Source organism: Rhipicephalus sanguineus, chromosome 9, assembly GCF_013339695.2.
Source record: "Rhipicephalus sanguineus isolate Rsan-2018 chromosome 9, BIME_Rsan_1.4, whole genome shotgun sequence".
NCBI classification, from domain to species: domain Eukaryota; kingdom Metazoa; phylum Arthropoda; class Arachnida; order Ixodida; family Ixodidae; genus Rhipicephalus; species Rhipicephalus sanguineus.
Genome location: NC_051184.2, coordinates 63,910,133 through 63,922,230, shown reverse-complemented (window position 1 = coordinate 63,922,230; position 12,098 = coordinate 63,910,133). Strand labels below are relative to the sequence as shown.

The window sequence follows — 12,098 nt, the reverse complement described above, 5'->3', positions numbered from 1 at the left end:
AACCGTAACGGCACGTGGAAGCATAGGGTCGTATAAGATCGTTCTTTAACAATCGAAACGGCTTTTTTTTTTTCACGCGTGTGATGTGTTGCAGGTTCAACTTGCGGTTTATTAAACATTTATTAACATCCCTTCAGCGATTCATTTCCTGGCTTGGCGTTCAGGGTTGCCACGTTGGACTGTTTTGCGCTGAGTCGGCTGCTTGTTTAGGCCGGTGGCGGCAGAAATACCGTTTTGCCTACTTGGCTATCTTTTGGCCACTTTCCTGTTTCCTCGATTTGAACCAAATTATCAATATCTTCTGTCATCGCAGTCGCTGGCGTTCGAGTGTTCAAGTGTCAAAAAATGGCGTCCAAGGCGTGCTTCTAGGTCCCGATATGCAATTTGGCGCTTGTGTTACACGAAATACTTTTGGATGCGTGGCTCAGACTCAGGGAAAACTATTGCAGGGGCTCTCATTTTGCAGACCACCTATTGGAGATCGCGACAGTAAACTGTCATGGGAAGTGAACAGGACAATCGAAAGTGCTCCGCAACCAGGAAGTTCTGCACTCTTCGACAATAGAAATCGGATATCTGACGTGATATTTATTAGAACCACGTACCGACAGCAACGCGGCAGTATTAACTGCTCGGAATTCGTCATCACACGAGAAACGATTGCGAAAGTGATTACGATTTATGATTGAATCCTAGCAGCTGTGATTATGACCACACTCATAGAGTACTTATATTGAAAATCAGTTCTGCGGAATCCCGCAAGGTGGCGGAAGGGTTGAGAAAGGGAAAATAGACAACCACCCATTTGTAGCACGAAGCCACAAGGAAAGTCATACGGATTTCTCAGAAATAATGCCTCTTAGTCACCGAAAAATTCGTCCTGGTCCGGGGTTCGAACCCGGGACCAACGCCTTTTCGGGGCGGTCGCTCTACCAATTGAGGTAACCAGGAAGCTTGCAATTAGCAGCGCGACGGCGAATTCATCGACAACTCGAAGCAACTGGACACATATTGAAAACTCTTTTTTTTTTGTGGCCACAAGTCTGGTACGGCTGGTCCTTAAGAATAAAAGTCAAGGAAGACGCGTGGAGAGAGTGTATTTAGGAAACAGCGCAAGAAACTTCGCCATCCTGGACGAAATCATGTTTAAAGTCAGCAATTTAATCTCTAACACTAGTAATTATGGTTTTTAAGGGTTCTTCCTGTATTTATTTACATTTCAGCTAAAAGGCTCCTTCATTTAGTCATTTAAACAAAGAACGCCGCAGTTATTTCTCACAAGCGTGGCTACTTTTAGCTACTTTTACGGCCCTTGGTTCATGCTGACTACCTTCCAGGTTAGTTTCTTTTTTCAATTTTTGTCTATTTTCTGCCTTTTCGACCTGGCAACCATGTGGCCCGGGAATCGGGCTGCGAACTACAGACTGCGGATATCAGGCTTCGATTAGACTGCGGTATCGTTTTACTCGACAAAAGAGCAAAAAAAAAAGAGATAAAGGAGGCCTACAGCCTGGTATCAGGAGGATCCGGCGCTTGCATAAGCACCCTAAATAACAATGAAACTGACTTTTTGAAAGACACGCTCTGGGGGTCCTTGTGCAAGAGTGTGCGCTGAGGAATGCTGCATAACGTTGTGATGGGCACTCTTTTTTGATGCATAGTTTTCTGCTGTCGTTTTGCCGTATTTTTTTTTCTGCTGATACTTTCACCCCTTCGCTTGTCCACACTGCTTTTTTCAGCGCAGCCTCCGGTGGCGTCTCACGATGTAATAAACAGTTCATGTTCTGCGCCCACTCGTTCATCATGCGTCTTCTTGCATTCGGTATGTGTTTAGAACCGACTATGCAGCGCAACATATTTCCTACCTATGTTCAACTTTCAGGGCAAAGAAAGGTGAGGCTTGAGGCGATCGGACTTGAACCGCGACCAAACATGAGACGATCGCTGCAGTCAACCTTCCACAAGGAGATACGTTTTCAGCATCCAGGAAACAAATACACTGATGATACAAGCCCAATAAACGAAAAATTAGGCGCCGAGTATGTTAAGCACTCTATAGCAATTAACCGCTCAATAATTGAATTTTATCGGCTGACTTCTTACGTGGTTGCCTGAGGTCGGGTTGCCAGATAACAATATGGCAATGGAGTAAGAAATCAGAGACACTGATGTTCTACAGATGGAGATTTAGGTTCTGTAGCCGTAGCACAAGGGACTTCTTATCGTAATCATGCAAGATTAAACGAATAAATACTGAAATTACTCCGTTGCTCTTTACCGCGGCCACTATACAACACAGCCAACGTCACAGCCGCACTGAGCCTAGTAAAAACATTTACTCTAGAGCATATCCTTTGCTCGATACCAATACGTTACTGCTAGAACTAAGCGGTACCATTCTCACCAGCTCCTTCGGTAAGACTTGTCGAAGGCGACGCAACTGGAATTTACCCGCAGGAACTGTCAGGGTACTTGAGGCAAGGCGCAGCAAACGCCGGTACCAGTCACACGCGCCATTCAGACTCACACAGCACTCTGCCGCACGCGCGGCCCCGATGCGACATGCAGCTCTCGCCACAGCGCATGCGCCCCGAAACCCGGCGATCGTAGACGTAATCGAAGCCTTCGCATATCGTTTCCGTGGGCACCATTAGACCGGCTGTCTTCTCGACTTTCGATCCGGTGATAACATCAGCTCAACTGCGCTAACCCAGAGGAACGGGATACATGGGCTAGGCAGTGAATGTGGGCTTGAGGCGTATCGCAGTTTGCACAGTTTGCATGCCGTGACAATTGGTCGACGCAAATTAGCTATCCTGAAGCATATTAAATGCGAAGCATTTCTTAGCGAACTTCTGTGAGTTTGAGCGTATCTATCTATCTATCTATCTATCTATCTATCTATCTATCTATCTATCTATCTATCTATCTATCTATCTATCTATCTATCTATCTATCTATCTATCTAGCCGCCTACGACTTTGTGCTCTCCTGGCCGTTTCGTTAATCGGATGTATTCGCAATGCCCACGAACTATAGGTGGCGCGCCGTGCTTTTCAAGATGGCGCCAGGAGGAGGGTCAACCTAGAGTCACTGTATATGCTACCTTTAGGTAGCAGAGTAGCGCATAGGTCCGGCTAGCAACCACAGCTATGCGGTGAAATCGCACTCCATTTTTGCAGGCGACATGCCTACCGCGTCGCCGATAAACATGTCTGGCGTGTCGAAGGCCGGCGATAAACATTGGCTGTCGATAACTAGCGTTAATTGAGTGAGCTGCAGAGGCGGCCTCGAGAAATACAAAAATTGGCCCGAGCGTCAGCTTCTCCGCAATGCATGGTTGCTAGCGGCGTTGGAAAACAGATGCGCAACTCTGCTACCTAAAGGTAGCATATACAGTAACTCTAGGTCAACCCGTTTGCTAGCATAGGAACAGATAGGACGTGCGGACGTATGGCCCGTGTCACTTTCACCGGATGAAGTCATGAGCTGCGCTGAAATGGACATGAAACTAAAATACTTTCTCAAACCATGGAAAGTGCTAACTACTCGCCACCTAATTATTTGCTGCGGTGTGAAAGGTTATATTTCAGCTCCGTTACCGTGCATAACGATGCTTTGCGAAATACTGTGCGTGCTACATAAAACTGCATGAACTAGAATTGACGTATGAGCTGAACGGCACTCCGAGGTAGTACGTGCCGAGCCTGCCTGACGGATTTGCGGCAGTAGTAGGCTGCCAGCGAGTAGCGCCATCGCTGTTGCACGGGACCACATGTTTAATGTGGCGAGCCGGGAACGCGGAGTTACGTCTTCAACGGAACACGAGCATTTAACATCCCATTCAGTAGCGCTTGTGTCACAGCCATGCTGAGACTCTAGCCATGTGCAATTCACTTCACTCGCATGTTGCAGGTTCGATCAGCACGATCGAAACATGAATATCGAAAAGAATGCACACGTATGCTTTTCGCAACGTCCAAGAATTTAGACGAGAGGCGTGGATTGTGGCCGTGACTGCACGTTCCATCGCTCTAATCATTTCACTTCGCTGGTCGAGCTCGAGCGTGTTGGCGGCATGCGGCGCTCCATAATATCCACAATAATTGTGATACATGCAATGCACAAGAGGAACTATGCTTTTATTTTGACTTCGCTCAAGGATATTATACATTAAAAACAATCAAAGTGACTTACGAGTGTGAAAGAACATTAACGCACGAGGGGACGTGAAGTGCTCGCTCCTCGATCGTGAGTTGTCAGAGCTGTCACTCTCGGTGCTTTCACAGTGTTCTTGCTTCTACGTCCAGTGAAAAATCCTCGTCTTCAAGATGGTTCCTTTCAACATCACTGCTGAAAGCAATCTGAAGAATTTCCTCCGCCGAACGACTTCGACCACTCCATGTCGCCACGTTTACAATTAGAGAGACGTCTGGGCGCGGAGAACATTTTTCCATTTTGCTCTCAGACCGGTCAGTGTGCAGTGTGCTGCCACCTATCAACAAACGTACAAAAACAAGCGGCGCAGTGGTGGCTATGAAACCCAACACACTGGCGAAGGACGGCGTGGAAAGCGTTCGATCCAAGAAAGGCGTTGAGCAGACGCGTCCTCGAATGATTGAAACGTCGCTCGCACGATTCGTAACAGCGCTTTGCTGACAAAGGATAGAGGTCCTATTTTAACGTATCGCCAACTTGAGATCGCTCAGTTATACAAGAGCGCATCGCGAGCCAGCGCGGCCTCCCGCGTACAGTGTTATGGGACTCATGCACTACAAGAAACACTGACCAATGCTGTATGCAAGTGAAACAGGGTGAGCTTCAACTGAATATGTCAGACGATAACATTTAACTAACCTACGTGGCTACAGAAAGCCTCGCGAAGCTGATAGTATGTGTACGCTGTGGGCTAGCATTGAAAGCGCGAGTTGCCACGTATTTTCATGAACACTTCACGTCTCGCAAGAACGAGTCAGATTTCTAGTGTCACGAAGGGCCCGGTTTGTTCACTGATGCAGGGAACATGCAAAGTCGTAGTGTTCCCTTCTTGCCAAAGCGTTAACACTGAGGCTAGCACAGCCGAACAAGGGAGCGACTGCGTAGTGCTGCCATTTTGTCGTCTACTAACCCTCCTCGAGAGGACGCTCCTGAATTCCGCTTGGCGGCGCGACAGTCTATGGGCATTGCGAATATCAAAATTGGTATGTAACAACATGACCGTATTACGACCATAAATGACAGGTCATAACATGAAAATCATGACATGCATGTCATGAACAGCATGATTTACATTCCACGGCCTTGCGGCTCTTGCGGCCATTCCGTTAATTTCATATATACCAAAAACTGGTATGACGTGACAAGAGTTCATGGCGAACATAATGACAGGTCCTAAAGTGCAAATCATGACACGCATGTCATGTGCGTCATGATTTACATGACATGGTCTCGGGGCGCTCGCAGCCGTTTAAATGAATGGATATATACGAAAACTGGTATGACGAGACATTTCGACATGACGAACATAACTGACAAGTGGTAACATGAAAATCATGACACGCGTGACATGCACGTCATGATTTACATGCCACGCTGATGACGCACTCGCGGCCGTTTCGCTAGGTTGATATACACCAAAAGTGGTAATGCGCGACGCGACTGTATGACGAACGTAAATTAGAGGTGGTAACATGAACATCATGACACGCGTGTCATGCACGACATAATTTACATGCCACGCTCATGACGCACTCGCGGCCGTTTCGCTAGGTTGATATACACCAAAATTCGTATTGCGCGATATGACTGTATCAAGAACATGAATAACAGGTGGTAACATGAAAACCATGACATGCATGTCATGATTTACATGCCACGCTCATGGTGCATTCGCGGCCGTTTCGCTGGCTTGATATACACCAAAATTGGCATTGCGCGACACGGCTGTATGACGAACGTAAATTAGAGGTGGTAACATGAAAATCATGACACGCGTGTAATGCACGACATAATTACATGCCACGCTCATGACGCACTCGCGGCCGTTTGGCTAGGTTGATATACACCAAAATTGGTATTGCGTGGTGGGACTGTATGAAGAACATGAATAACAGGTGGTAACATGAAAACCATGACATACATGTCGTGTATGTCGTGATTTACATGCCACGCTCATGGTGCATTCGCGGCCGTTTCGCGGGCTCGATATACACCAAAATTGGTATTGCAGGACGCGACTGTATGACGAACGTAAATTAGAGGTGGTAACATGAAAATCATGATATGCGTGTCATGTACGCCATGATTTACATGGCACGCTCATGGTGCGCTCGCGGCCGTTTCGCTAGATTGATATGCACCAAAATTGGTATTGCGCGATGTGACTGTATCAAGAGCATGAATAACAGGTGGTAACATGAAAACCATGACATGCATGTCATGATTTACATGCCACGCTCATGGTGCATTCGCGGATGTTTCACTAGCTTGATATACACCAAAATTGGCATTGCGTGACGCGAATGTATGCCGAACGTAAATGACAGGTGGTAACATGAAAACCATGACATGCATGTCATGTATGGCATGATTTACATGCCACGCTCATGGTGGACTCGCGGCCATTTCGCTCGTTTGATATACACCAAAATTGGTATTGTGCGATGTGACTGTATGACGAACATAAATGACAGGTCCTAACGTGCGAATTATGTTATGCATGTCATGTACGGTATGATTTACATGACACTCTTATGGTGCGCTTCCGGCCGTTTAGATAACAGGATATATACCAAAATTGGTATTGCATGAAAGGAGTGCGTGATGAACATAAATCACCGGTCATGCACTGTATATATCAGAATATAGGTTTCATTGGCATGGTATATACCACATTGTGCATGCACGCGTGCATGGCAAACATGCGATATATTGTGAACTATATGCCATCGCATGAATGATTTCATTCGGCTCAAAAATAAACAAAGCGATGTATGCGGCTCTTTGCTGGCTGCTTCGCATTACATCGATTCCCACAGTGCGTGGGATCTGCCGGATTTTTTTGTGAACGAGACGTATAGATCTCTTCCAAACGCGCTCTGGAACGGTGTCTGGCAGTGTCGGAATTCCAACGACATATATAAAAATTGGAGGCTACCCATATCCTTGACTCGGGGTGTTTGTGACACTCGAACCTCCGCGTTCGTATGCCCCCGGGCTATTCCTTCGCTTAACTCTGCGTTTCATTGCACTGCCGAAGGGCATCTCAGAGGCCATGTAGAAAGAAGCGAGTGGTTTAGATCTGCTCAACCAGGTGCCGCAGCGATCCCGGCTGCTCACTGGAGAACCGTCGGCTATTCAATCAGTTACCGTTAAGTACCTTGACAGTTAATTGGTCCTCACTTTAAGTAAACTTACCCTCCGGCATCATATGTATCCCAGATAACTCGTATGTGGAGCCACAACTATCGATTTCAAAGCATCTTCATTTTTTTCCGATACTTTTTTCTGAATAACCGTAAAGCCGGAAGTGACAGCTCGACCGAGAGAGAAACAATATTGTCACTCTGTGCTCGTGCCGCTAACAATAATTTCTAAGTTGCGCGCTGAAACCGCGATGCGCTCATGAGGCACACCATTGACGTGAACTTCGAATTAAGTTGTCACCAACCGGGCTTTTTTTTTAACGCGCAGAAAGTACGAGAGTGCTATGGCATTTCGCCCCCCACCCCACATAAACTCAGCCGCACCCCCCGGTGAAACTCGAACCCGCGTCCTCGAGCTCGCAACAATGACTTTTTTCGTGGGCGAGGTGGTCCCTAATGAAGGCGATGATATTGTGGCGCAAAACTAAAACTATGTCCTCTAGCTCCGCAGCGTGACACATATCCCCGGCTGATAGGTTTCCACAGCGGGTCCTGGTGAAGTCTCAAAGGCAATGCAAAAATTTCAGTTCAGCTACCGTATCTGCTCTCATGCTACCAGCATGGGCTAGCACGTGCGGGCCAAGATGTGGATACTGTTAACTAATGTTCACTCATCAAGTGCTATAATGCCGGCTAGTGTAGCCAGATCGTCACAATAGAGATACGTCCTCTTGGATAAAAGATTTTACCCTCTTGGATGGAAAACGAAGGTTAGCTGCCCGCTGTCGTCACAGCAGCGTTGTCATCGGTCAATCTCAAGTGAATGATCACGTAGTCCTTCATTACAAAGGTATCTAGAAGCGTAGCTGTTCGGTCTAGTTGGTGCTGCATGACCTATATTGTAATAGCGCAGAAACACAATAAAAGACAAGAGGGGACACCGACTATGTGCTAACTTTTAACTCAGCTTTGATGTGAAATAAAGCAAGATGTTTACAACCAGTATTAACAGTGTATAATGAACTGTTTCGCACTCCTGTTTTGCATTCGTCATGTTTCAACACGTCCAACACCTTCATGGCAACAGTCCGACACCATAGCCACTGGACCCCCGTGGCGCGTGGGGCTAAACAATGAATGCGATACCCACAAATTGTAATTTAATACTAAGGCGACTAGCCTCTTGGATCCGATCTCGTGTAACTCTACAAAATGTTGGCGTAAGGGAAAACGGCCGCTCCAGGGAACGAAGCGGTTTTTCTGCAGTATGTCCTCTTTATGCGAACAGGCTGCGAGAGTACAGCCCGTACAAGGGTATACGAGCCGTTTACTGATGTCTGTCGAGATAGAGCGCAAGCTAGCGCTCGCGACCGCGCCCTTATGGTCAAAGTTCGCAATTCTTACTCGAGCAATGGCGCCCCCCCTCTCCCCCCGGCGCCTCTCACGCTTCTTAACTCGGCAGTGGCCACTATGGTATCCAGGGTCAACTCATGACGTTGCTAAAGAAATGGCTATGTCAGGGGAAAAAATATTAAATATAATTAAACGAAACAGCTTCGGTGGTCCCAATTCCATCTTCCTATAATGGAAGGTTTCTGAATTTTTTAAAGTTTTACACCTGAATAAAGATCCGTTTTATGAGTCAGCAATAGCCTACCAATCCCGTTTTGCGTATGTGCGTGTTCATCATCTTAAGTTCACTAACTCCCAGTGACTGACATTTTGATAAATAAGAACTAACATACAGTAATGTCAAGGAAAGTGTAGCGGATGTTATGTGTAGGTCGATTCCACGAAAGATCGAAAAAGGGTGTATATTTGATGTTTCCGATTTTCCTGATAATTTTGTATGTTGTGCACATATGACTGCACAGCACGAAATCGCAGTTCGTTTTCAAATAAAAATTTTTTTCAACACAGGAAAATTCGACAAGTGTCGCCGGTTGACGACGACCATTTTACGAAGAGTGCGTTTTCGTAACTTCGGAACCATGCTGGCAGTTACTCAAGCTATATATTACAAATATCTTTCTTTTTGGCGGAAGTAGAAGTAAAGAGGAAATAGCTCTTATCTCATGGAATTCTGAGTAAATTATGTATTTTTAAAAATTCACAAAAAACGCTGCGTTTTTGAAAATCAGTCAAATTTGGGACGCTATGGCTACTTCTGTGAACATCTTAGCTTGTTCATATTTGCAGTATGAATAGACCTTTATGTGAATAATGAACCTCTGCATTTGTATTTCTCTAATAATTTTCAAAGTAGTAAATTTTCATGCTCGAAACACCAAAAAGAGAAAAGTGCTCCTCCATTCAAAAATCTATAATAAAAAAAACCCAATCTCAATTTTGTTCAAAGTCCCCCAAAATGTTCTCAAAGGACTGCAGAATGATATTATGAAAAAACATGTTGCGTCATTTTTGTTAGAACAAAAGCAGACAATGTCAAACATTGTGTTTCCAGAGCGTGGTGGCTACTGCGTAAAGGACATCTCTAGTAACAAGAAAATACAGTAACACGTCTTTTTTCTTCTCTGAGCTTCGCTAAACAGCAGTAATGATCTATTGTTGGAAAGTGGGAACTGTTTTGTGAAGAAAAAAAAAGATCGTTCCAATTAAATGCATTTGCGACACCACTTACATTCCTCGTCGACGGGCAGCACGGACATTTTCATACCTCTGGATAATTTTTTTTAGTAAATGCGCTTATATAAAAGTAACGAAGCTAAACGCTTTCATTTCAACATTGTACTTCGGGTGACACAGAATCTATTGTCCTCACACCGACGCTTCAGGGTTGGGAGAGTTACGTTAAAGACAGCCCAAGTTTAAACGTTTATTTTCCGGAATGAGCCCGTGATGTGACGAAACGTTGCTCAGCACAAGCATAATGACAGTACAGTGATCGCTTGCTCCATCCTCGTAATAGCGTCACAAAAAGTGATTGGCGCGTGCTTTTGACATTCCGAAGTTTTCTTGGCCTACCCGGTATCTCATACACGGCGCTTCATTACGCAGTTTGAAGGGGTACTGACACGAACTTTTTTAAAGACGATAGTCTTTCTTGGGGAACTTAAACGCAGAAATTTTGGTCTGTCTTTCTGTCTTTCTGTTTGTCGGCACGTCCCTCGATTCAGCCACTCGGCCAAAGTTGAACCACTTGCCCAAGGGCCAGCCGTCTTGAACTGGTATGGCTGTTCATACTTGTGAACGTCGTCGATCAAAAAGTAAATATCATGCATATTTGAGGTGCAACATCACTAGGTAAGTATTAGGTGGCGTGTTCCTTTAATAGAAAATGCATACATACGTAATTTTAAGGACCCTAGTTCTTAAGCTGCGCTGAAAATGCATTAGAATGGAAGCTTGAGCGAGTTGGTATGCGTTCATCTCTGTTGAAACAGCGCTCACTAGACGACGACGAAGTAAAAGAAGGCACAGGACAGGCAGCGCCTGTCCTGTGCCTTCTTTTACTTCGTCGTCGTCTAGTGAGCGCTGTTTCAACAAAGCTGAAAATGCGACTGCGCTGAAATTTGCCTTCCTCCGTGCCCTTCGCACGAGCTCATTGTTGTGTTTCGGTTTCGGTTCTGTATTGTACCGTACGAATGCCATGGGTTGGTGTTGAAAAACTTTAGTTTTGAGAAGGCCAAGAAGGTGAAAAAAAATATTTAAAAAATGAAAAAGCAGCGTTGTGGGCGGCCTTCAGGCTGCCGGTTGTGGGCGCCGCTCTGGCGTTCCTGTTTTACCCAGGCGACGTGTAAATAAAAGAGTGTGTGGAGAGTACTCGTTGAGTGCGGACGTTTCTCTGCTTCAGCGCTTCGCGCCAAACCGCGTTTTCGGGCTGGCTGGCGTCCCCGCCGGTCGCGTTGGTCACCGCCGGTCTTCGCCTGCTGCTGCGCCGGGACTACCAGCACGCAACACAGCACTCATGTTTCCCGACGTATTGCCAGATGGCGTCCATATCTCACACAGCGCCTCTTCTATCGTCTTTACACGACATTTGCAGCGAAGCACGCAGATACGCGGCCAATTTTTTCTGTTGATTTTTGCGTCACATGAAGGAGCAAGTCCTAAAGATTCTAGAAAATTCAGCGGTAAGCGCGAGTGCACTCTGAACAATTATTTGGAATGTGTTTCTAAAACTAAGTTTCGGTTCCTACTGTACATTCACATCACGACACGGTATGAGCATCTCGTCACTTGATCGCGCGAGAAATCTTGGCGTTTCCTTGGCCGCGTCGCTGCGTGACTCCGTTGATGACCCTAAAGCGTCCATCATGAATTTTTTGGTGACGCGCAAGTGGTCATTTTGTGTGTTTTGGCACCTGACGTCATCATAACTAGCCATACTTGTGCGGGAAGTCACCAGAATTTACAATGTAGCCTGACGCCACGCTAGTGTTGGTATCAGTAAGTGCGCCGTACAAAACTTGATTTTAATAACAACAGAAAATACCTCATGAGCATTTACTGAGGTCCATGCTTCCTCAGAACCGTCTGTGTACATAGGAGACTTCTATGGCGGCGTAATGTCAGCTTCGAAAATTGGTGTCAGAACTCTTTTAAACGTGCAGTTCTGTAGCTAAAACTTTAGCGCAAACCGAGCACAGCGGCCAAAGAAACGACGAGGACAAGCGCTTCCTGCAGCGCTTGTCCTCTTCGTTTCTTTGTCCGCTGTGCTCGGTTTGTGCTAAAGTTTTAGCATTATGGAATACCAACCAGCCCACTCCCACA

The 12,098-nt window shown here is 46.0% G+C and overlaps 1 non-coding gene across 1 annotated transcript; it reads right to left on the bottom strand.

Annotated features, from left to right (window-relative positions):
* Positions 1-877: 877 nt before the first annotated feature.
* Positions 878-951, bottom strand: Trnaf-gaa (transfer RNA phenylalanine (anticodon GAA)). The gene has a single exon. It is a non-coding gene; the product is annotated as a tRNA-Phe (tRNA).
* Positions 952-12,098: the final 11,147 nt, after the last annotated feature.